Here is a 22,899-nt window from a genome sequence, read left to right as displayed (position 1 = left end):
GGCCTGTGGTGAGGGCAAGTCCAGGGCAGAGCCCCTCTGACCAGCAGCTGGGAGGATGTGAAAGAACAATCCCTGGATGGCCCTTCACACCTACCGCCCTGACGGCACCTGAGCCTAGCACTCTGCTCGCCAGGCCTAGACTCAGCCCTGGGCCCTGGACCAGGCCTTATCCTCAAGGGACTTTGAGCCTCTAGATGATAAGGGTCATCTAAAGACCATTTGTGCTTGGCAGTGTTTTACTTTTGTCAGGTTGTAATTGGTGCATTACAATGAACACAGTAAAAGGGGAAATGAACTGATTGACATTTATTTGTAGAAGCTGTCATCTTCTCTGTGTAAGGATTTTGTAGATCTTTTGGCCTCCATTCCTGTTCTCTTAGTCAAGCTAAATGGTCCAGGGACTGAAGAACCCAGTTTAGCCACAACCTGGCTCTTTTGCAAGGTGAGGGGATCTCCCGCAGGTTGGGCAAAGCTTCATTTTCTCTTCTGTACAATGCGGGTGAAAAAAATCTCTGCTGTGTCTACCTCTCAGGGCTGCTGTGGGGCACCAAGGAATTGGTGTACAGAATGAGAAAGTTCATTTGTTCTTTCTATTTTTTTTTTTTTTTTGGGACGGAGTCTCGCTCCGTTGCCCAGGCTGGAGTGCAGTGATGCGATCTTGGCTCACTGCAAGCTCTGCCTCCCGGGTTCACGCCATTCTCCTGTCTCAGCCTCCCCAGCAGCTGGGACTACAGGCACCCACCACCATGCCCAGCTAATTTTTTGTATTTTTAGTAGAGATGGGGTTTCACCGTGTTAGCCAGGATGGTCTCGATTTCCTGACCTTGTGATCCGCCCACTTCGGCCTCCCAAAGTGCTGGGATTACAGGCGTGAACCACTGTGCCTGGTCTCTCCCTCCCTCCCTCCCTACCTTCCTTCCTTCCTCCCTTCCTCTCTCTCTTTTTTTTTTTTTGAGAGGGGGTCTCACTCTGTCGCCCAGGCTGGAGGGCTGGAGTGCAGTGGCGCAATCTTGGCTCACTGCAACCTCCGCCTTCCGGGTTCAAGCAATTCTCCTGCCTCAGCCTCCCAAGTAGCTGGGACTACAGGTGCATGCCACCATGCCCAGCTAATTTTTGTATTTTTAGTAGAGATGGGGTTTCACCATATTGGTCAGGCTGGTCTTGAACTCCTGACCTCATGATCCACCTGCCTCGGCCTCCCAAAGTGCTGGGATTACAGGTGTGAGCCACCTTGCCTGGCTTCTTCCTGGTTTTTAGAAAGCACTTTCTGGCCAGGCGCTGTGGCTCACGCCTGTAATCCCAGCACTTTGGGAAGCCATGGGTGGCAGATCACCTGAGGTCAGGAGTTCGAGACCAGCCTGGCCAACATGGTGAAACCCCATCTCTACCAAACAAACAAACAACAAAACAAACAAACAAAATTAGCTGGGCATGGTGGTGGGTGCCTGTAATCCCAGCTACTCAGGAGGCTGAGGCAGGATAATTGCTTGAACCTGGGAGGTGGAGGTTGCAGTGAGCTCAGATCGTGCCACTACACTCCAGCCTGGGCAACACGAGCGAAACTCTGTCACAAAAAGCAAAACAAAACCAAAACCAGGAGGAAAGTGCTACATGTGAAATGGATTGTGCTAGCAGCACCCAGGAGTGAGGGATGAAGGTCTGGGAAGGCACAACATGCATCTTTAGGCTCTGCCTGAAACAGGAAACCTGGATCCCAAGACAGGACTGCTTTGGGAACCCACTGGAAGTGCTCTTCAAACAGCAGTGGCACTGATGAAAGTGGTGTGTAGAAGGAAAGGCACGAGGGAATTCCGTGGAAGTGAGGGAAGGAGGCACAGAGCCTAGGTGGTCTTGGCGAATTTGGGGGCTTATGGCCCCTAGGTACTGGGAGGTAGTGTGAGTGGTGACAATAATTGCATGTTTTAGTTGGATGGACCCAGATTCCAAACGTCTTCTGCCACCCCTGTCTGTGTGACCTGGGGGAAGTTGCTGTACCTCTCTGGGTTGCTGAAGTAACAGATACAAGAAAGCAGGTGGCATGCATCAGAGTCAGTAATTAATTGCTGTGAATTACCCACATCCCCTATATCAGTCTTCGGTTTCCACATTTTATATCCATTGTATGGCTGAAGTAGGGATAGCCTGCCCTTTTTTTTTTTTACATTTTATTATTATTATACTTTAAGTTTTAGGGTACATGTGCACAATGTGCAGGTTTGTTACATATGTATACATGTGCCATGTTGGTGTGCTGCACCCATTAAGTCGTCATTTAGCATTAGGTGTATCTCCTAATGCTATCCCTCCCCCGTCCCCCCTAGCCTGCCCATTTTACAGATTTTCTCTGCTGTTTGTTTAACAGATATCAAGGTCTGCCAGGAAGAAAATAGTCCTAGCACTTGAAAAGTTCGGTGAGTGTGTGTGTGTGTGTGTGTGTGTGTGTGTGTGTGTGTGCTGGGGGAGGGAGGGCACAGTGGGGGGGTGGAGGGAAAGAGAGAGGAAACTGTTACAGCATGTGGTCAATGCTGTAATTATGGTGACCATGTTCTCCAAACCACAAATCAGGTCACGTGGTCTGACAGAGGCTATTTTCTGCCTCCACTGAAGTCCAAACATGAAATCACATGTAGTTACACATTCATTAAATCACCTTTTCTTTTTTTAAAGAAGCAAATGACATGAAATTTGGATTGTCCTTGACAAATCCTGCTATATTCCCAGAAAATCACTAGAGCTGTGACTGGGGCCCATACAGACCTCTAGCAGGAGCAAGAAGGTTTCCTGGACCAAGCGCTACTTAAGTGGGACCTTGAAGGCTAAATAGGTTTCCAGGCAGAGAAAAAGGTGGTGGCCTGGATGCCCTTGGGACAGGACTTACTCTTCCTGCTCTAAAGACAGCCCTGGCCGGGTGTGGTGGCTCACGCCTATAATCCCAGCACTTTGGGAGGCCAAGGTGGGAGGATCACTTGAGCTCGGGAGCTCAAGACCAGCCTGGGAAACATAGGGAGATCCTGTATCTACATTTTTTTTTTTTTTTTTTTTTTTTGAGACAGAGTTTCACTCTTGTTGTCTAGGCTGGAGTGCAGAGGCGTGAATTTCGCTCACTGCAACCTCTGCCTCTCAGGTTCAAGTGATTCTCCTGCCTCAGCCTCCCAAGTAGCTGGGATTACAGGCACCCGCCACCATGCCCGGCTAATTTTTTTTTCGTATTTTTAGTAGAGACGGGGTTTCACCATGTTGGCCAGGCTGGTCTCGAACTCCTGACCTTGTGATTCGCCTGCCTTGGCCTCCCAAAGAGCTGGGATTACAGGCGTGAGCCACCGTGCCCGGCCTTTTTTTTTTTTTTGAGACGGATGGAGTCTTGCTCTGTCACCCAGACTGGAGTGCAGGCAGTGACGCAATCTCAGCTCACCGCAACCTCCGCCTCCCAGGTTCAAGCGATTCTCTTGCCTCAGCCTCCCGAGTAGCTGGGATTACATACGTGCATCACCATGCCTGGCTAATTTTTGTATTTTTAGTAGAGACCAGGTTTCACCATGTTGGCCAGGGTGGTCTAGAACTCCCGACTTCAGGTGCTCCGCCCGCCTTGACCTCCCAAAGTTCTAGGATTACAGGCGTGAGCCACTGCACCCAGCAATTCTTTTTTTTTTTTTTTTTAGAGACAAGGTCTCACCCCGTTACCCAGGCTAGCGTGCAGTGGTGTCATCATGGCTCATTGCAGCCTCCATCTTCCAGGCTCAAGTGATCCTCCTACCTCAGCCTCTCAAGTACCTGGGACCACAGGTGCACAACACAATGCCTAGAGTATGTATGTATGTAGAGACGGGATCTCCCTATGTTACCCAGACTGGTCTTGAACTCCTGGGCTCAAGTGATCCTCCTGCCTCAGCTGAGCCACCGTGCCCAGCCTCTGCAAAATTTTCCTTTTTAAATTAGGTGGCACGTGCCTGTAGTTCCAGCTACTCAGGTGGCTGAAGTGGGAGGATTGCTTGAGCCTGGGAGGTCAAGGCTGCAGTGGGCCATGATCACACCACTGCACTCCAACCTTGGCCACAGAACAAGACCCTGTTAAAAAAGAAAGGAAGAAGGGAGGGAGGGAGAGAGACAGAAAAGTAGCTTGCTGGGAACCGGTGGTGCTGGCTAAAGTAGGCAACAGTGTTTGTTTTCAGTTACTTTTCACTTTTATTGTTCCAAAGACCAGCCCCAGCCTCCTAGGAAACAAAATTGTTACATATTAAAACAACGTGGTTACACTGCACTGTATCTTCCTATGTATTACAGCACTTTCTCACAGTGGACTGTATAGTTTTTGAGGACAGGAACCACATCTATCTTATTCATCTTTGTGTCTCCCTATTTCTCTTCTGCCACCAGGATGGTGTGAGGAAGACTATAGAAGAGGCACTAATAATTGTTGAATGAAGAGTGAAGTACCATTGATGGGCATTTTGTTAGGTAGACAGTGTCCTCTGTTTCATGATGAATCTGTGAGCTTTCATTTCATCTGTTTATTCAGCAAGTATGTGCTGGTTGCCTACAATGTGCCTGGTGCTGTTTGGGGCACTGGGGCTTAGGGCGTCTGAGACACACACAGTCCTGCCCACATGGAGCTCACAATCTAGAGGGAGAGAGTGGCAGCTGACAGGTAACTATGAGGGTGATAAAGAGGGAGATGTGAAGTGTATACAGGAAGCCTGGTTTGGATTAGGGTCTGAGGGAAAGCCCAGGAGGAAATTAAGTTTAATCTGAGACCTATAGCTGGGTATGGTGGCATGTACCTGTAGTCCCAGATACTAGAGATGCCGAGATGGGAGGATTGCTTGAGAACAAGAGTTCGAGGCTGCAGCAAGCTGTGATCTTGCTCACTGTACTTCAGCCCAGATGACACAGTGAGACCCTGACACATAAAAAAAAAAAAAAAAAAAAAAAAAAAGGCTGGTAATCCCAGCACTTTAGGAGGCCGAGGCAGGCAGAGACAGGCAGATTGCTTGAGCCCAGGACTTCAAGACCAGCCTGGGCAACATGGTGAAACTCTGTCTCTATAAAAAATTAAAAATTAGTTGGGCTTGGTGGCATATGCCTGAAGTCCCAGCTACTTGGGAGGCTGAGGTGGGAGGATTGCTTGAGCCTGGAAGGTCAAGGCTGCAGGGAGCCGTGATCACACCACTGCACTCCAGCCTGCAGGAAAAAAAGAAAAAAGAAAAAAAGAAATCTCAGACCTAAAGGATCACAATGAATCATTCATCTAACATTTAAGCAGTCAACCCTCTGTACCCACAGATTCTGAATCTGTGGATTCAACTGACCATGAATCGAAAATATATTTTTAAAAATTGTCTGTATTAAACATGTACAGACTTTTTTTTGGATCATTATTCTCTCTTTTTTTTTTTTTTTTTTTTTTTTGAGACGGAGTCTCGCTCTGTCGCCCAGGCTGGAGTGCAGTGGCGCAATCTCGGCTCACTGCAAGCTCCGCCTCCCGGGTTCACGCCATTCTCCTGCCTCAGCCTCTCCGAGTAGCTGGGACTACAGGCGCCCGCCACCACGCCCGGCTAATTTTTTGTATTTTTAGTAGAGACGGGGTTTCACCGTGGTCTCGATCTCCTGACCTCGGGATCCACCCGCCTCGGCCTCCCAAAGTGCTGGGATTACAAGCGTGAGCCACAGCGCCCGGCCGATTGGGTCATTATTCTCTAAAAAATATAGCAACTCTTTGCATACAATTTACATTGTATTAGGTATTATAAGTAATCTAGAGATGATTTAAAGTATATAGGAGGATGAGCATAGGTTATATGCAAATACTAAGCCATTTTATATCAGGGATATCCACACATTTTGATATCCATGAAAAGTCCTGAAATCATTCCCCCATGGATACTGAGGGACACTGTAACTGTACAGTGCTTGTCCTGTAACAGATAACACACTAAGGGCTTTACATATTTAACTCATTTAATTCTCACAACAGCCCTGGGAGGTATGTTGTACTATAATTATCCACACTTTAGAGAGGAGGGCTGAGCACAGACAGTTTGAAAAACTGGCCCGAGGTCACACAGTTTATATGTGGCAGAGTCGGGATTCAAACCCAGGAAGCCTGGCTTGAGTCCATACTCTATTTTATTTATTTATTTATTTTTATTTTAAACTCTAATCCCATGGCATATTATGGCATCCATACTCTAAATGGGAAATTAGGTAAAGGGGAAGGTGGAGTATACTGCTGAGGGCGGTGGAGCCAGTAAGGCAGGACAAGGCAGATAATTTATCCTGGGAACTCTGGGACATTCTTGTGGTTTTAATTAGGAAATGGTCATGATGAGGTTGCAATAGAGTCAGAGAGAGGGAGACACACAGTGAGGAGGCTGTAAATATGGTCAGGGCAGAGACCTGTGCATCTTGGACTAGGGTGGTAGTGATAAAGAAGAGGGCCGGGTGCAGTGACTCACACCTGTAATCCCAGCACTTTGGGAGGCCGAGGCGGATGGATCACGAGGTAAGGAGTTCAAGACCAGCCTGGCTAAGATGGTGAAACCCCATCTCTACTAAAGATACAAAAAAATTAGCCGGGCATGGTGGCGGGTGCCTGTAGTCCCAGCTACTCGGGAGGCTGAAGCAGAGAATTGCTTGAACTCAGGAGGTGGAGGTTGCAGTGAACCAAGATGGCGGCACTGCACTCCAGCCTGGGCAACAGAACAAAACTTCATCTTAAAAAGAAAAAAAAGAAAGAAAGAAAAGATGGGGTTGGGTTAGAGAAAAAAACTGGACATAGGACCTATGGGACTGGCTCATGGATGGGATGTGGGGACGAGTGGAGCGTCAGGTTTTAGGACCGAACATGTGAATTGGACACACAGGAGGAAGAGAAGAAGCAGGTTGGTGAGTTCAGCCTTTGACTTGTTGGGTTGGAGCTGACTTTGGGACAGCCAGCGAGGATGTGAAGTGGGTAGTGGGAGCCACCTGGGGTCGAGGATGGAGTCTAGGCAGGGGGGCCCCTCAGCAAAAAAGATGGTCCTGTGGAGAGAGAGGAGCCAGGCCCTCAAGAGCAGTCTTCCTCAGAACCTCCCAGGGTGTGGTTAGAAATGTAGGTCCCATGCTTCACCTGTACCCATGGCAGCCACCTCCCTGGGTGGGGCCCGGGCCTCGCCTCCTTATAGGTTCTCCAGGTGACAATGAGTTGGAAGGATTTGGGCGCAGCTCGGTGAAGAGCAACTCCCAAGACCTGAGAAGATGAGCAAGGGCTGCCAGAGACGTGGAGTCGCCCCAACTCACAGGCTGCCTCCAAATGCTGTGGATCTGCCACTCCCCTAGTGAGCCAGGGGAGCTCAGCTCCCTGACCTGACTGGCCTATTGGCTTCCCGCCCTTCCCTTCCGCTCCACATTCCCACAGGTTACTCTTATCACCTCTTTCACCTGTCTGCTCATTCTGGCAGGCCCTCAGGATAAGGTCTAGTCCGTGGACCTTATCACACACAAGGTCACTCATCATCTGCTCCTGACCAGCTCTCCAGTTTTCTTGCTCATTTTTTCCTCCCTGCTTCCTCCATCCCCTTCCCCCATGCAACACTCTGCTTTTCCTGAGCCTTCCATGTGGCCTTTGCACGAGTTGTTCCTTGTGCTGGGAATGTCCATCTCCCCACCCTGATCCCATCCATTCTTCCTGACCCTGCTCAGAATCTGCCTCTCGTAAAATCTCCCTCAATATGCTCCCCTCTGGCCGGGCACAGTGGCTCATGCCTGTAATCTCAGCACTTTGGGAGGCTGAGGCGGGTGGATCACTTGAGGTCAGGAGTTCAAGACCAGCCTGACCAACATGGTGAAACCCCATCTCTAATAAAAATACAAAAATTAGCCGGGCGTGGTGACAGGTACCTGTAATCACAGTTGCTCTGGGGAGGCTGAGGCAAGAGAATCGCTTGAACCCGGGAGGTGGAGGTTGCAGTGAGCTGAGATCTTACCATTGCACTCCAACCTGGGTGACAGAGCGAGACTCCATCTCAAAAAAAAAAAACCAAAAAAAAAAAAAAACCAAGGCTCCCCTCTCTTCCTTAAGCCACAGCATTATACTATATCTCACCAGCAGGCACTCAGCTCCACCAGCCTCTGGACATAAGGAGGGACATGCAGGTCATCTCCAAACAAATATGGACACTTCTTGGGAGTGCAAGCTCCTGTCTCAACTCTGCATCTACCTTACCAGGAGCACAGTGCCTGGCACAGAGAAGATGCTCACAGGGCCTCATGTAGCTGGAAGGGACCCTCTAAGGCAGAAATTAGCATGACAAAGACCCAGACCCTCTTCAAAGATTTTAGACTGCTGAGCACAGGAACACATTACCAAGGAGAATTTGCTGGTCTATGCTGATTACCCTCATCAAACTGGAAGAGTGACAGGACCATGTTCTAGGAAGTCACAAGCCTATCTCTGTATGTGGCCTGCAGTTTGGGCTTGTGGCCATCACCATCAGGTCCAGTCCTATCTGACTACACCCAGTCCAAAGATGTCACATGGTCACATATGGAAGTCAGAAGCTTGGTCCAATCTCCCAGCATCTCACTTTGTTAAGGCCTCCACTTCTTTCCCCCTCTGAGATATGAGTAGGCTGACAGAAAGCCCCTTTCTTCAACACAAGGAGGTTGGCTTTTGGAGGAAACAGGAGTCTGTCCCACCCTTACATGTCTGACTTGGCTTCTCTGTCCTCCTTTGCTTTGCTCTGCTGGCTTGTATATTTTTTGAGCTTTGTTCCTACAGTTAGATAATCTTGAGCCTCTGAAGGTCCTTAGGATTCCACCAATCCACTGTTTTCCAAATTTGTCCCAGCCTTACCCCAGACCTGCAGATTCAGGGACTCCAGGGGCCTGGCGATCTGCATCCTTAGCAAGCCCCTTAAGGGATTCACTCATCTAACCCCACCCACTCTTTTTTTTTTTTTTTTTGAGCCGGAGTCTCGCTCTGTCACCCAGGCTCGCTGCAAGCTCCACCTCCCGGGTTCATGCCATTCTCCTGCCTCAGCCTCCGGAGTAGCTGGGACTATAGGTGCCCGCCACCAGGCTTGGCTAATTTTTTTGTATTTTTAGTAGAGACGGGGTTTCACCGTGTTAGACAGGATGGTCTTGATCTCCTGACCTGGTGATCCAGCCGTCTCGGTCTCCCAGAATGCTGGGATTACAGGCGCGAGCCAGCGTGCCCAGCCTTTTTTTTTTTTTTTTTTTTTTTGAGACAGAGTCTCACTCTATTGCCCAGGCTGGAGTGCAATGGTGTGATCTCAGCCCACTGCAACCTCTGCCTCTCAGGTTCAAGTGATTCTCCTGCCTCAGGCTCCCCAGTGGCTAGGAGTACAGGTACGAACCACCACACCCGGCTAATGTTTGTATTTTTAGTAGAGACAGGGTTTCACCATGTTGGCCAGGCTAGTCTTGAACTCCTGACCTTGTGATCCACCACCTTGGCCTCCCAAAGTGCTGGGATTACAGGCATGAGCCACCACACCCAGCCCTTTTTTTTTTTTTTTTTTGAGACAGAGTCTTGCTCTGTCACCCAGGATGGAGTGCAGTGGCACGGCTCACTACAACCTCCACCTCCTGGGTTCAAGTGAGTCTCTTGCTTCAGCCTCCTGAGTAGCTGGGATTACAGGCACCTGCTACCATGCCCAGGTAATTTTTTTTTTTTGTATTTTTAGTAGAGATGGGTTTTACCATATTAGCCAGGCTGGTCTCCAACTCCTGACCTCAAGTGATCCGCCCGCCTGAACCTCCCAAAGTGTTGGGGTTATAGGCATGAGCCACCACACCCGGCCTTGTATATTTTTCGAGCTTTATTCCTACAATTGGATAATCTAATTTTTTTTTTTTTTTTGACACGGAGTCTTGCTCTGTCACCCAGGCTGGGGTGCAGTGGCACGATCTCGGCTCACTGCAACCTCCACCTCCCAGGTTCAAGTGATTTTCTCCTGCCTCAGTCTCCTGAGTAGCTGGGATTACAGACATGCGCCACCACCCGCAGCTAATTTTTGTATTTTTAGTAGAGTGGAGGGTTCACCATGTTGACCAGGATGGTCTTGAACTCCTGACCTCGTGATTCGCCCGCCTCAGCCTCCCAAAGTACTGGGATTACAGGCGTGAGCCACTGTACCCGGCCCAGTTGGATAATCTTGAGCCTCTAAAGGTCCTTAAGAATCCACCAATCCACTGTTTCCCAGACTCAGGATCTCCAGGGGCCTGGTGATCTGCATCCTTAAAAGCTTCTTAAGGGATTCACTCATCCAACCCCACCCTGCTCATTTTACAGGCTAGCTCATGGATGGCAGAAAGCCCTCCACTGGGAGCAAGCCGATCCGAGCGCCAGCCTAGGCTCTCATTAACCTGCCAAATCATCTCATCTCTCTGAGCCTCATTCTTCCCATCTGTTTAACGGGAACAACCACTGTCATCCTGCCTAATTTGCAGAGTCCTTGGGATGGTTAGAATAACAGGGGTGGGGGGTGGGAGGCAGGCTCAGCGGGAGATTTGCACAAGGTCATTTACCTCTTCATCTGCTTGTTTTGTGCCAGGAGAGAGGATTCTGCTGGGAACAACTTGTTGGGAAAGATGACATTCTAGTAAACAATGAAACCAGTAAATGAACCACATAATCACGATAAAGGCGTTTTCGAGAGTCAGGGCAAAGGTGTGTGTTGGGGGAGGGAGGGTCTGTCCAGGAGGGGTCACTCTGGCAGAGCACTGGTGGTCGGGGAGCTGTCCCAGGAGGTCCTGGAGAGCTGTCACAAGCCCAGCAGTGGAAGAGCCTGGAGGCCCTCTCGAGCCCAGCCAGAGCGCTCCCAGGGCCCTCGGAGCCGCCGCGGGCGCGGGTCTTTTGTCTCCCACATTCTCTCTGCCGCCTCTCCCGACCCCCAGCGCTGTTTCGTCTCTGACCCCGAATAACTTGTTGGTTTCCCCCCGGGCTTTGTTTCCTGGGGGTCACCGCCTGGGGGACGCGGGCAACCGCCCCGGCCCTCGTGGGTCCTGCATCTGACACCCCCTCCGGCCCCCGCCCCCTACCCGCTCGGAGATAGGGGTCAAAGGCAGCCCGCGTCACGTGGTCGCCGAGCAGCACCGAATCGGCCGGGAGGGCCGAGGAGAATCTGGGTGGAAGTCGAGAAATCCAGCCCCGATAGCAACGCTCGGTCCCGCCCCGGCCCCCGCCCCGGGGCGCTCACCGCACGCCCGCCGACCGCCCCGGCCTCCGGAGCTCGTCTCTGGCCAGCACCCACGCGGCATCACGGGATCGAACCCCGCTCCCAGCGGCCGCGATTCGGGGAGGTAGGCGCTGGGCCGAGGAGGTAAGGGGAGACGGGCTTGGGGGCTATCGGCGCACGGGTACGCCCCTCTGGGCTAGGGGGCGAGGCAGCGCGCCCCAACCTCCAGTCTCCAGGGAGACCCCTCCCCGCCGCGGGACGAGGGTGAGGCTGCGAGCTGCCCCGGCGCAGCGCCGGGCCGGGACTGGGGGCTGGGCACCGGGAGGGAGCGGGAGGGGGAGGAGAGCGGGCGGGAGGAGGCGGCGGCGGCGGCGTGGAGCGCGGGTGGGAGCGGCGGGAGGCGGCCACGAAGGGGTTAACCCTGGCCCGGGCCGGAGCCCGGAGGCGCACGCACGGCCCGGGGGACCCAGGCGTCCCGCTCCTCGCCGGGAGCGCCCCTTCCCCCGAGTGGCGCCCCAGCCGTGGCAGGTAAGAGGCCGGGAGGGCCCGGGCCTGCCAGTCCCCTGTCGCCCAGCCGGTGGGGCCCGAGCCCGGCGTGCAGGCCGCGCAGGGCCCCCAGCGGCCGCCGGCGCAAGTTTGGTGCGGGCGGGCGCCGGGCGGGCGGGCGCCGGGAGGGCGGGTGGAGTCGGCCGGGCCCCGCGCGCGGGGGTGGGAGGACAAAGGGTAGGGGGCCGCGCGGGGCCGGGGGCAGGCTGGGGTGCGGGCGAGGGCAGCGCGGCAGCTGTAGGTCACGGATAATGTCACTCACGAGGAATGCCCCCTCCCCCTCCCCTGCTCCCGAACAGGGGAAACTTTTGTCTAGCGAGGGAGGGGGTTAGAGGCCGGGTCCTGGCTTCGCGAAGGCTGAGGCAGCCGGACCGGTTTTCTGCGGGCTCTGAGCGGCCTGCTCTCTAACTCCCCTTCTCCCTCAGGGTCTCGGGAGCAAGAAGTTCTCCCTTTGCACGCAGCTCTTTAACGCCCTGGGACAGGGGTGAGGAGGGGGCGCCGGTGGGACGGGTGGGCTCTAGGACCGGCCGGGAATCCGGGGACTGGTCACTTGGCTTTTTGCAGATTCGAGCAGCCCGGTGTGCCCTGCGAGGCTAAGGGAATACAGAGCCCCACCCCCTGAACGATCCATTGTCGCCCTCCCCACCCAGGAGAGCTTTCAGAATGGCCTGCGGGCAGTTTTGCCTCCAGGTCTCTTCAGAGCGACCTGGCTGTTTGTCAGTTTCCAGCGGTGTGACCTTGAGTGGGTTCCCTACCTTCCCCTAGCCTCAGTTTCTTCACCTGTAAAATGGGGAGAATAGTATTTGCTAGAATAAGGATGAGAGGAGTGTGTGGTATTTCAGTAAATGGTGGCATGCTTATATTCAACAAGTACATTTCACGTTTACTGTGTGTTAGGCGCTGGACGAATTCATTGCTTTACATACATTCTCTCATTTAATTCTCCCACATTACTATTAACCACATTTTACGGAGGGGCAAACTGAGGCGCAGGGTTGTAAAGGTCACACAGATAGAAAGTGGTGGAGCTTGGGTTTTACGTCCCTCTCTCAGCCTGTGTCTCAACCACAGATCTCTACAGTGTCTTGCTGTGACAGCTCACAGTTTATTTCTCCTTTCTTTTTTTTTTTTTTTTACAACTTTGGCCTTGTACAGTTTCATTTTCAGTTTAAATTATGGGGACATCTGTCCTCTTCCTCATTTTCCCCACCCGCAGGTAATGCTGTCTTCTGCCTGGTACTTGTTCCAAGTGAGGTCTTGTGCCTTGGCTCTTGTTAGCATGGGCAGCTGGAGCAGGAGGGATGGTCAGTTGGAGACTGGGCCTGGAACTCCGTAATGGTCCAAGTGCTGTTGCTGGCTGCTGGGTCTATGGCAGTGCGGGTGGTGCAGGGAGAAGCCCGTCTCCCTAGCTCTGACTGGAGACAGCTAGTGGCTTTGTCAACAAGCCTCTCTCCCTAGCAACCAGGGACAGCCGAATCTTTACTTTTCATTCAGACCAGGTTACTTTCAGATCAGCAGGGGGCAGAGGTAGGGCAAGGGTGTTCTTGTGTAACTTGGCCATGGCAGGGGTTCTCATTGCTAACTAATAGACGGGTCTGGATGCCCAAAGTCCTTGAGGATAGTAATAGTGTCAGGATTGCAGAACCCTAATGGAGAATGCGTGTGTGTACAGGTCCCTGAGCCTAGCTAGCTCAGTATTGGGCACCCTGTAGGCCCTCAGTAAATATCCCACAAGTGAATGTGTGAAGTGGCTTAGACTTCTGCTGGCTTTCACACCCTGGGCTGGCTCAATCATTTGGTGGGGGGTGACATCTTATGAGTACTGATCAGGCTCTGATTGAGGTCCTTGAGTAATTACTTTAAAAGTGGAAAACAAATTGCAATTTAATTAACAACATCTTAAATCTAGGGCTGAGAGAGAGTGTGGTGGGTGGGGGTAGATAATGAGAGAAGTTCTTGGGGAAGGAAAGTTTGTGCATTTCAGCCTGCTCCGAGGGGTGTTCCAGCACTGTGTCTGGGTTTTGCAGGGTTTGTAGGCTTTTTGAGGGCCCTGGGAATAGGGGGCCTTCCTGGGCTGAGAGTTCAGCTTGTAGGAATAAATGTGGAAATTCCGTTGCTTTGCTGGACATTGAGGGACTCAGAAAAGCAGGGCATTGAATGGAGGAGTTGGAAGGCTGACTCGTCATATGGTCAGACTGTCCTTGTCATTGTGGTCAGAGCAAAAGGAAAGGCCTCTGGGGGAATCAACAAGTAAAGGGAGGGCCCCAGCAAGCAACAGAACATGGATAGTGAGCCTCCTGTCACAAGGACGTATGCGAGGAACAGTTTTGTAATCACAAGTTGAGGATGTGGTCAATAATTTAAGATCATAGGCTGGGGGTTGGCATCTGACAAACTCACAAATGGGCTCTGGTCTAGGCAGCCCAGAGCTCTCTCTGCCCTGGGCTTTGGACCTGCTTGGCTGTGCTTTGGCCTCCCTTCCATGCTTTGGGACCAAAGCCAGGCCTGCAAGTCTCTAGAGGCTGGGCTGACTTCTACTGGCCTGGAATTTGGATTTGAGTATAGCTTGAAATATCTGGACTGTTTGGAGGACTTGGACATTCTTTACTTGAAATGGAACATTAGGGTAATTTGTGAAATGTGTATGGAAAATGTCTGTGGCTGAGGGTGACAGGGGACATGAAATGGGGTGCAGTCCTGCTGGATTCAGGAGAGGCTGTTCTGATGGGGGACAGAAGACAAGGATTCAGATGATGGCTATGGGGCAGGATCTGATCAGTTATAGATGGGTTTTGGAAGGTCAGCGGAAGGAAACGCTTTCTGCTTATTAATGTCAGCAAGGCTTCCTGGAGGAGGAAATGTTTTCGAGGGTGCAGACTGCGGGAAATGGGACAATAGGAGACAAGATTAGGTCATGGGGAGCCTGCAATGCCCTGCTCAGGAGTTTGGATTTTATTCTGTAGCCTATAGAGAGGACAGAGGGTTGTAAGTAGCTCATTGACTTGATGCCTGTTCCTGTGCCTTGTGTCAGGCACCATGCCAGGCTCTTTACAGACACCCCATTGAAATCTCACAATACTCTGCAAAGTAGCTGCTGCTGCTGGTCGCCTATCCCTGCCCCATTTTCAGATGGGGAAATAGAGGCTCAGAGGGGTGGAGTCACTTATAGAGCTGGAATTTGAACCCAGGCCTGAACTATTTCTGCTTTACCGTGTTGCTTCTTAGGGGTCTTTTGACCAAAGATGGTAGCAAGACTGGCAGGGTTAAGACCAGGCCAGAGATTGCGCTCATCATGGTCCTGCAGAAAGCTGACCACAGGCTGACTCAGGTGGTGGACTGAGAGGGAAGGGGGGAAGCTGCAGGACTTTGTAGCTGTCTTGGCATTTGGGATCATCACAGGTGGTCTTAAGGTTTGGGGAATAACCCTTAAGGGGCAATATTACTGCTTTCAAATCCTTGAAAGGCCCTCTACAGGTAGGGGGCATAGTCTTGTCCTTCAGGGTTCCTGAGGATGGAGAAAGCAACAGGGGTGACAGCTCCAAGGAAGCTAGTCTGGAAGTAAGCTGCCCAGAAAGAAGGCGAGAACAGCATGGCTGAAGGTATGCAAAGAGCCTGGAGAGCTGCAGAGGCGGCAAGAGGATGCATCAGCAGGGGCAGGCCTGGGTGGCCACTCTCAGTTCCCTTTTCACCCAAGAATGTCAGCATTTGGATGGTGCCCGGCCCACCTCCACCCCCTGTTTTCTCATAGCTTTGGAGCTGCCCTTCCTGCACATCCTGGGGAGTTCCATATGGCCTGGCCTGCAGAGCTCCACTGGGAGAGTCCTTGCCCTTTGGAATACACTCAGCCCAGCTGACTGTCAAGGGGCCCCTTGGGGATGTCTGGAGCAGTGGCCAGAGCTGGGCTAAGGACTGTGCTTTCACAGAGGATTTGAACCCTCTGCTTCCATTTCTCATCTGTGAAATGGGGTCAGTCTCTTTTTCCTCACCTGCGAAGAAATAAGGCTAAATCATGAATCAGGCTGAATCAGTAGGGCTTAGGGCAAAAGGGCTGGTGAGTTTGTGGATTTGAAAGTGAAGATGCGGGGGTTGTGCCTCTCCTTCCCTGCAGTGGAGGTTAAAGGAGGCCCTCTTGGTTTCTGGGGGTCACCAGCAAAGTTGCTTTCTCTGTCTGTGGGGCTCTTACAAAGCTCTGCCTTGCAGCTTTTGTCTTGGAGGTGTGGAGCTCACTGGAAGAGGTGGATGTTTGGGGGGCAGCGGTCCTGGACCCTGTGGCCTCAGGGCTAAAGCCAATTTGCCATCAAAATCCTTATCTAGATGGAGGGGAGTTTGTGCTAAGTTGCCTCCTGGCCCTTTTTATTTCTAGTCACCTTATTTCTTGAATGCAGATTGGATTAATCTAATTTTAAAATGTGCATGACGAATGAGCATTTGTTTATTTGAGGGCAATGTATGGGAAGTGCCTGCTGTGTGACTGCAGGGCCCCCTCTCCCACTCCCCATCAACCCTCAAGCAGAACTGGCCTCTTTCCCTCTCCCTGGCTATGCTCCTGACCCCTCCTGCTTCTACAAATCTGCTCATGGTGAAAATGCTGCACTCCAGTCACTTCCCCTTGCTCACCCCAAAATCCTCCCTACCAGTACCCAGCTCCAGGGTCACCTCTTCCATGCAGCCATCCCTAATTCTCCAGAGCTGGCATTGCCTGCTCCCTCCTTTACATGTGTAGAACCTGTTACCTGGACCTCTCATGGGCCCTTCAGCTCCTAGCTTTGAACTCTAGCTTCCTAAAGACAAGTCTCATCTCCTCTAGGCTCTGTGCTCTGGAGGCAGGGGCTGCACATGACCGATTTCCAATGGGGGTGGGCAGTGTTGTAGAGTGGAATCAAAAGTCCTGGGCTCAAATCACCATTCTGCCACTATTAGTTGCGTGATCTAGGGTAAATTACCTAACTTTCCCTGGATATCAGTTTCCTCAACTTCACAATGGGGATAATAATAGTTCTGTTTTGTTAGGGAGGTTAAGGAAATCAGTGCTTTGACATAATAAGTGTGCAGTAAGTAGAAGCTGTTCAAAGATAACAGTTGTTATGATTATTGTTTGTAGCTAGAGGGGATCTGTCCTTTTAGAGATGAGAGAAAGAATCCCTGGAATTTGAGTTTCTGCGTAATGGCCGGAGATGGCATGTGCAGATGAGGAAACTGAGGCCTGGAGAGATAGAGCAATTTGCATGGCATGTGGGAACATCTGGTCTCATCTAGGAAGCTGGACAGGATTTCTTTTCTTCGTTATGCCTCTGTTTTTCCTCTTCCTGTCATCAAGCCTAAGGTGCTCAAGTTCCATGGGCTCAATCTCCTCCCTGGTAACCATGTTGAAGGATGTCTAAAGATTACACCAGATAAATTGGGCTGGCGGCCCTGTGGCTATCCTCGTAACCAGGGACGCGTACCCCAGACTGCATGGGCTGGAGCTTTTTGAGGCCTCCCACCCAGTCTCACTTTGCCTGGGAAGGGGGAGAGGTTGGTGGCAGAGACAGGTGACATGGGCTTGGTCTTGGGGCAAGTGACTAGAAGATCCAGACAGAGCAAAGGTTGAGAGCCAGGCTCTGGAGCCAGGTGGCCTGCGTTCAGGTCCCTGCTGGGCTGCTTCCTATGTGTGAGACTTTGGGCAAGCTGTTTAGCTCTTCCTCTGTACAAAGGGGATGATAATTGTCCCCATCTGACAGGATTTAGAAAGATAACACACTGTGAGCCCAGTCTATGTGAGTTATCGTTATTATTGTAGTTGATATTATTGACTAAGGAGCTCGTTTAATCCTCACAACAGCAATGAGAGATAGGCACTATTATTATTCCCTTTTAGCAGATGTAGCAACCAAGGCTTAGAGAGGTAGGTGGCCAGCCTGGAGAAGTTTAGTCCCAGGGGATTACAGTCAGGGCCCACTGCTTTCTGAGGGGTTGCTCTGGCCAGAGGAGGTAGACTTGTTGTGTGAGGTACTGGAAGGCAAATCCAATGGATGGATGGGCCAGGAGAGGCTGACTTCAACTCAGTGTAATGAGGAGACTTAAAAAAAAAAAAATTAGAGCAAGCCAAGATGGAAGGGATTGTGTCTGCAGGGAGCGAGCTCCCTGTTTCTGGAGGTGGGAGCAGAATCCTGGAGCTCATGTGATTAAGATGTGGTGGGGATTCTGGCCTCGTTCAGACCTGAGGTCTGGCTCCACGAGGAAGGGCTTGGATTTTTATCATCCCAGGCTGTCCAAGGGATTGGCCTGTCTGGGCAGGTCCCAGGGTGGCATTAGGTGGAGGTTTGCTATAGTCATCACTGCACAGCAGCCACCTCTGGTTTACACCACCAGCTTGCAAGTATGACCTGCCCAGGCAGAGGCCAGATGAGGAGAAATGAGTGTTGTCATAGCAGAGCCTTTACTCATGCTGCATCCTCTGCCTGCATTCATTCCCTCCCCCTCTCCTTATGCCTGGGCAATTCCTGCTAATGCTTCTATGAGTGTAAGCACCATCTATTCATGGAAGCTCTCTCTGATCCACCTGCAGGCTAAGTCAGTGGTTCTGAAAGTTGGGTTCTGGATCAGTAGCATCAGCATTACCTGGGAACTTGTTAGAAGTACAAATTATCTAGCTCTATACTGGACCTGCTGAATTAGATACCCTGGAGGGTGGGATTCAGCAATCTGTTTTAAGAACCTTCCTGCTGATTCTAATGCATGCTGATTTTTTTTTTTTTTTTTTTTTTTTTTTGAGGCAGAGTTTTGTTCTTGCTGCCCAGGCTGGAGTGCAATGGTGCGATCTCGGCTCACTGCAACCTCTGCCTCCCAGGTTCAAGTGATTCTCCCGTCTCAGCCTCCCAAGTAGCTGGGATTACAGGTGCCTGCCACCATGCCCAGCTAATTTTTGTGTTTTTAGTAGAGACAGGGTTCCACCATGTTGGCCAGGCTGATTTCGAACTCCTGACCTCAGGTGGTCTGCCCACCTCGGCCTCCCAAAGTGCCAGGATTACAGGCATGAGCTACTGCGCCTGGCCACATGCTGAATTTTAAGAAATACTAGGATATATCATTAAAAAAAAAAACTGATGCCTGTTTCCTTGGGCTCTCTTGTTTTCAGCATATTCAGTCACCCAGCAGATGTGGGGGACCCAGAGTAAAGCCCAGGTTCTCACCACCCTGTCTTCAAGGAGCCCCCATCTTGTAACAGCTCCCTATCCCCCAGGAAACAATCTCGTGACACAATGATGGAATACAACAGAACCCCAGCATGATTATAGGAGCCAGTGCTGGGGCAACATGAGGAAGGCAGGATTGGGGAGCTAGAAGCGCAGGGGAGATTTTGTGGGTGGCAAGCATGGGTGCCAGGGACATGGCAGCTCTCTTCTGGGGCTGGGGCCAGGGCAGGGGTTGGGCAGAGAGCATGGGCTCTGCCTTGAAGAATAGTGTGCTTAGGGCCGGGCGTGGGCAACAGAGGAAGACCTTGTCTCTAAAATAAATAAATAGGCTGGTCATGGTGGCTCATGCCTGTAATCCCAGCACTTTGGGAGGCCGAAACGGGTGGATCACCTGAGGTCAGGAGTTTGAGACCAGCCTTGCCAACATGGTGAAACCCCATCTCTACTAAAATACAAAAATTAGCTGGGCATGGTGATGGGTGCCTGTAATCCCAGCTACTTGGGAAGCTGAGGCAGGAGAATCGCTTGAAACCAGGTGGTGGAGGTTGCAGTGAGCCGTGATTGTGCCACTGCACTCCAGCCTGGGCAACAGAGCAAGACTCCATCTCAAAAAAAAAAAAAGTATAGTGTGCTTAGGTGTGTATATACACACGTGTGTGTGGTGTGGGTGCACACATGTGCGATTACAACGGCCATATGTAGTCTGAGAGGGCTGAGTGGCCTTAACTGCTATCAATCCAGTGGTTTTAAGCATCTCAATAATTTTTTTCCTTTTGTTTTGAGACAGGGTCTCACTCTGTCACTGAGGCTGGAATGCAGTGGTGCGATCTTGGCTCACTGCAACCTCTGCCTCCCAGGTTCAAAGGATCCTCCCACTTTAGCCTCCTGAGTAGCTGGGACTATAGGTGTGCACCACCATGCTCAGCTATTTATTTGTGTGTATTTTTTGTAGAGATGGGGCTTTACCATGTTGTGCAGGCTGGAATCCAACTGAGCTCAAGTGACCCTCCCACCTTGGCCTCCCAAAGTGTTGGGATTACAGGCATGAGCCACCGTACCTGGTCAGCATCTCAATAATTTCTTTCTTTCTTTCTTTTATTTATTTTTTTTGAGACAGAGTCTCACTCTGTTGCCCAGGCTGGAATGCAATGGTGTGATCTTGGCTCACTACAACCTCTGCCTCTCAGGTTCAAGCGATTCTCCTGCCTCAGCCTCCCGAGTAGCTGAGATTACAGATGTGTGCCACCACACGTGGCTAGTTTTTGTATTTTTAGTAGAGACGGAGTTTCACCATGTTGGCCAGGCTGGTCTCAATCTCCCGACCTCAAGTGATCTACCTGCCTTGGCCTCCCAAAGTGCTGGGATTACAGGCGTGAGCTACCGCGCCCGGCCTCAATAATTTTTTTTTTTTTTTGAGACGGAGTCTTGCTCTGTCACCCAGTCTAGAGTGCAGTGGCACGATCTCAGCTCACTGCAACCTCTGCCTACTTGGTTCAAGTGATTCTTCTGTCTCAGCCTCCCGAGTAGCTGGGACTACAGGCACACGCCACCACGCCCAGCTAATTTTTGTATTTTTACTAGAGACAGCATTTTGCCATATTGGCCAGGCTGGTCTTGAACTCCTGACCTCATGATCCACTCGCCTCGGCCTCCCAAAGTGTTGGGATTACAGGCGTGAGCCACTGTACCCGGCCTAATCATTTTATTTTTTTTGTTTTTTATTTTTTTTGTGTTGGAGTTTCACTTTTGTTGCCCAGGCTAGAGTGCAATGGCGCAATCTGGGCTCATTGCAACCTCTGCCTCCCGGGTTCAAGCAATTCTCCTGTCTCAGCCTCCTGAGTGGCTGGGATTACAGGCGCCTGCCACCATGCCTGGCTAATTTTTTTTTTTTTTTTTTTTGAGACGGAGTCTTGCTCTGTCTCCCAGGCTGGAGTGCAGTGGCGTGATCTCGGCTCACTGCAAGCTCCGCCTCCCAGGTTCACGCCATTCTCCTGCCTCAGCCTCCCGAGTAGCTGGGACTACAGGCGCCCGCCACTGCGCCCGGCTAATTTTTTGTATTTTTTTAGTAGAGACGGGGTTTCACCGTGTTAGCCAGGATGGTCTCAATCTCCTGACCTCGTGATCCGCCCGCCTCGGCCTCCCAAAGTGCTGGGATTACAGGCTTGAGCCACCGCGTCTGGCCCTAATTTTTGTATTTTTAGTAGAGACGGGGTTTCATCACATTGGTCAGGCTGGTCTTGAACTCCCGACCTCAAGTGATCTGCCTGCCTCGGCCTCCCAAAGTGCTGGGATTACAGGCATGAGCCACCGCGCCCGGCCTTAATAATTTTAATGATGATGATCATAATTGCTGCTCACATTTATTGACAGCTTATAAATGCTTGCTGGGCACTTCCATGTCACCTTATCAGAAGTAATCCCCAGGACAATCCTATAGGTAGGCACTATCATCACTATTATTGTCCTCACTTAATAGATGAAAATACTGAGGCCACACAGCTATAAGAGGATAGATATAAGAATTCTATGGAGAGATATAGAGTGCTTAAAGGCATGATCTCATTGGAAGGAGAGCAGTAGGGGATTGTCATGGAGTGTTTGTATCGCAGGCACAACTTACGGCGATTTTCTAAAGATGTCCCCAAATATATATTTTGTCAAATGAGTGAATTAGGCTTTGGAGGAAGGTGGATGGGATTGTGTTGGGGTGGTTAGGGCTCCAGCCTCCAAGCTGGGGCTTCCACTGCAGACATTGTTGTTCTCCTGTTTTGTGGATGGGCTATCTGAGGCCCAGAGATTCAGTTGTGAGTTCAAGGTTCCACTGCTAGGGCAAAAGAACAAATCAGAGAGATAAAAGTGGATCTCTAACTGGGCATGGTGGCACATGCCAGAAATCCCAGCTACTCGGGAGGCTGAGGTAGGAGGGTTGCTTAAGCCCAGGAGTTCAAGAGCAGCCTGGACGACATAGTGAGACCCTGTCTCAAACAGTAAAAAAGGTAGATCTCCTTTGGTTCTAACAAGAGGGGATGTGAGATTCATGATCACAGCCCACTGTCCACTCTGCTGTCTTTTCCTGCCTCAGTGTCCCCAAGCTGCTGCCCAGGAGCCCAAGGGTGGGCAGTCTTTCTCTGACAGAGGAACCCCTTCACTTCACATTTAGGGGATTGAGGCCTAGTGGAGCAGGGACTCACCCACGGCCACACGGGGTCAGAATTACTGTTGAGGCCAGAACCCAGAATTGTCTCAGTTCCAACCAGGAAGGGATTTGTTTCCCAAAACCTGTCCCTACCCCACCCCTTCTTTGGCAGGCTGAGTAGCCGTCGCCCTCAGGGTGGCCCAGAGCAGTGCTGGGGGTAGAGATGAAGGTGCCTTATGAAGAGGCTGCCAAGAAGGGGTGGGGCAACTTCCAAGAGGAAGAGCACCAAGAAGCCCAAACCCCAGACGGAAACCAAATGTATTTTCTGGGCCCTGAGAGGATATTTGGAACAATGGAGGTGGGATGAGGGAAGTTAAAAAGGGCTTCTTGATATCCTTAGAAAAAAAAAATACAGGCTTTAAGTTTGACTTTTGTTTCTCTGAAGGATGTTTGTGTAACTTTCTGAAGGCAGGATCCCAGCACTCTGTGAAGCTTGTCAGATGCTGTTGTTTTTTTTTGAAATTTTTATATTTTTTTGAGACAGAGTCTCGCTCTGTCGCCCAGGCTGGAGTGCAGTGGTGCGATCTTGGCTCACTGCAGCCTCCATCTCCCAGGTTCAAGTGATTCTCCTGCCTCGGCCTCCCGTGTGCCACCACACCCAGCTAAATTTTTTTTGTATTTTTAGTAGAGACGGGGTTTCACCATGTTGACCAGGCTGGTCTCGAACTCCTGACCTCAGGTGATCTGCCCACTTTGGCCTCCCAAAGTGCTGGGATTACAGGCATGAGCCACCACGCCCGGCCATTAGGTGCTGTTTTTATAGATTCAGGGCATTGAAGCTGGGAAGGACTCGATCAAGTAGTCT

General features: G+C 51.1%; 1 protein-coding gene and 1 long non-coding RNA gene across 8 annotated transcripts in view; one reads left to right on the top strand and one right to left on the bottom strand.

The window, feature by feature from the left end:
- Positions 1-284: 284 nt before the first annotated feature.
- On the bottom strand, positions 285-11,290 carry LOC115838001. Its single transcript, XR_004033067.1, has 3 exons — positions 11,199-11,290; positions 10,528-10,598; positions 285-537 (listed from the first exon to the last, which is right to left on the bottom strand). It is a non-coding gene; the product is annotated as an uncharacterized LOC115838001 (long non-coding RNA).
- NDST1 (N-deacetylase and N-sulfotransferase 1) overlaps positions 11,070-22,899 on the top strand; it is a 73,420-nt gene continuing 61,590 nt past the window's right edge. For 4 of the 7 annotated variants that reach the window (XM_030826535.1, XM_030826534.1, XM_030826540.1 and 1 more), the window contains exon 1: positions 11,070-11,321. The gene's annotated coding sequence lies outside the window, so the exon portion shown is untranslated. The remainder of the gene's footprint in view (positions 11,322-22,899) is intronic. The other 3 variants (XM_030826524.1, XM_030826517.1, XM_030826527.1) reach the window with 2 other exon arrangements.

The sequence above is a fragment of the Nomascus leucogenys genome, chromosome 2 (assembly GCF_006542625.1).
Source record: "Nomascus leucogenys isolate Asia chromosome 2, Asia_NLE_v1, whole genome shotgun sequence".
Taxonomy (NCBI): domain Eukaryota; kingdom Metazoa; phylum Chordata; class Mammalia; order Primates; family Hylobatidae; genus Nomascus; species Nomascus leucogenys.
Note: the sequence above shows the minus strand (reverse complement) of the source record. Positions and strands in the feature narration are given on the sequence as shown.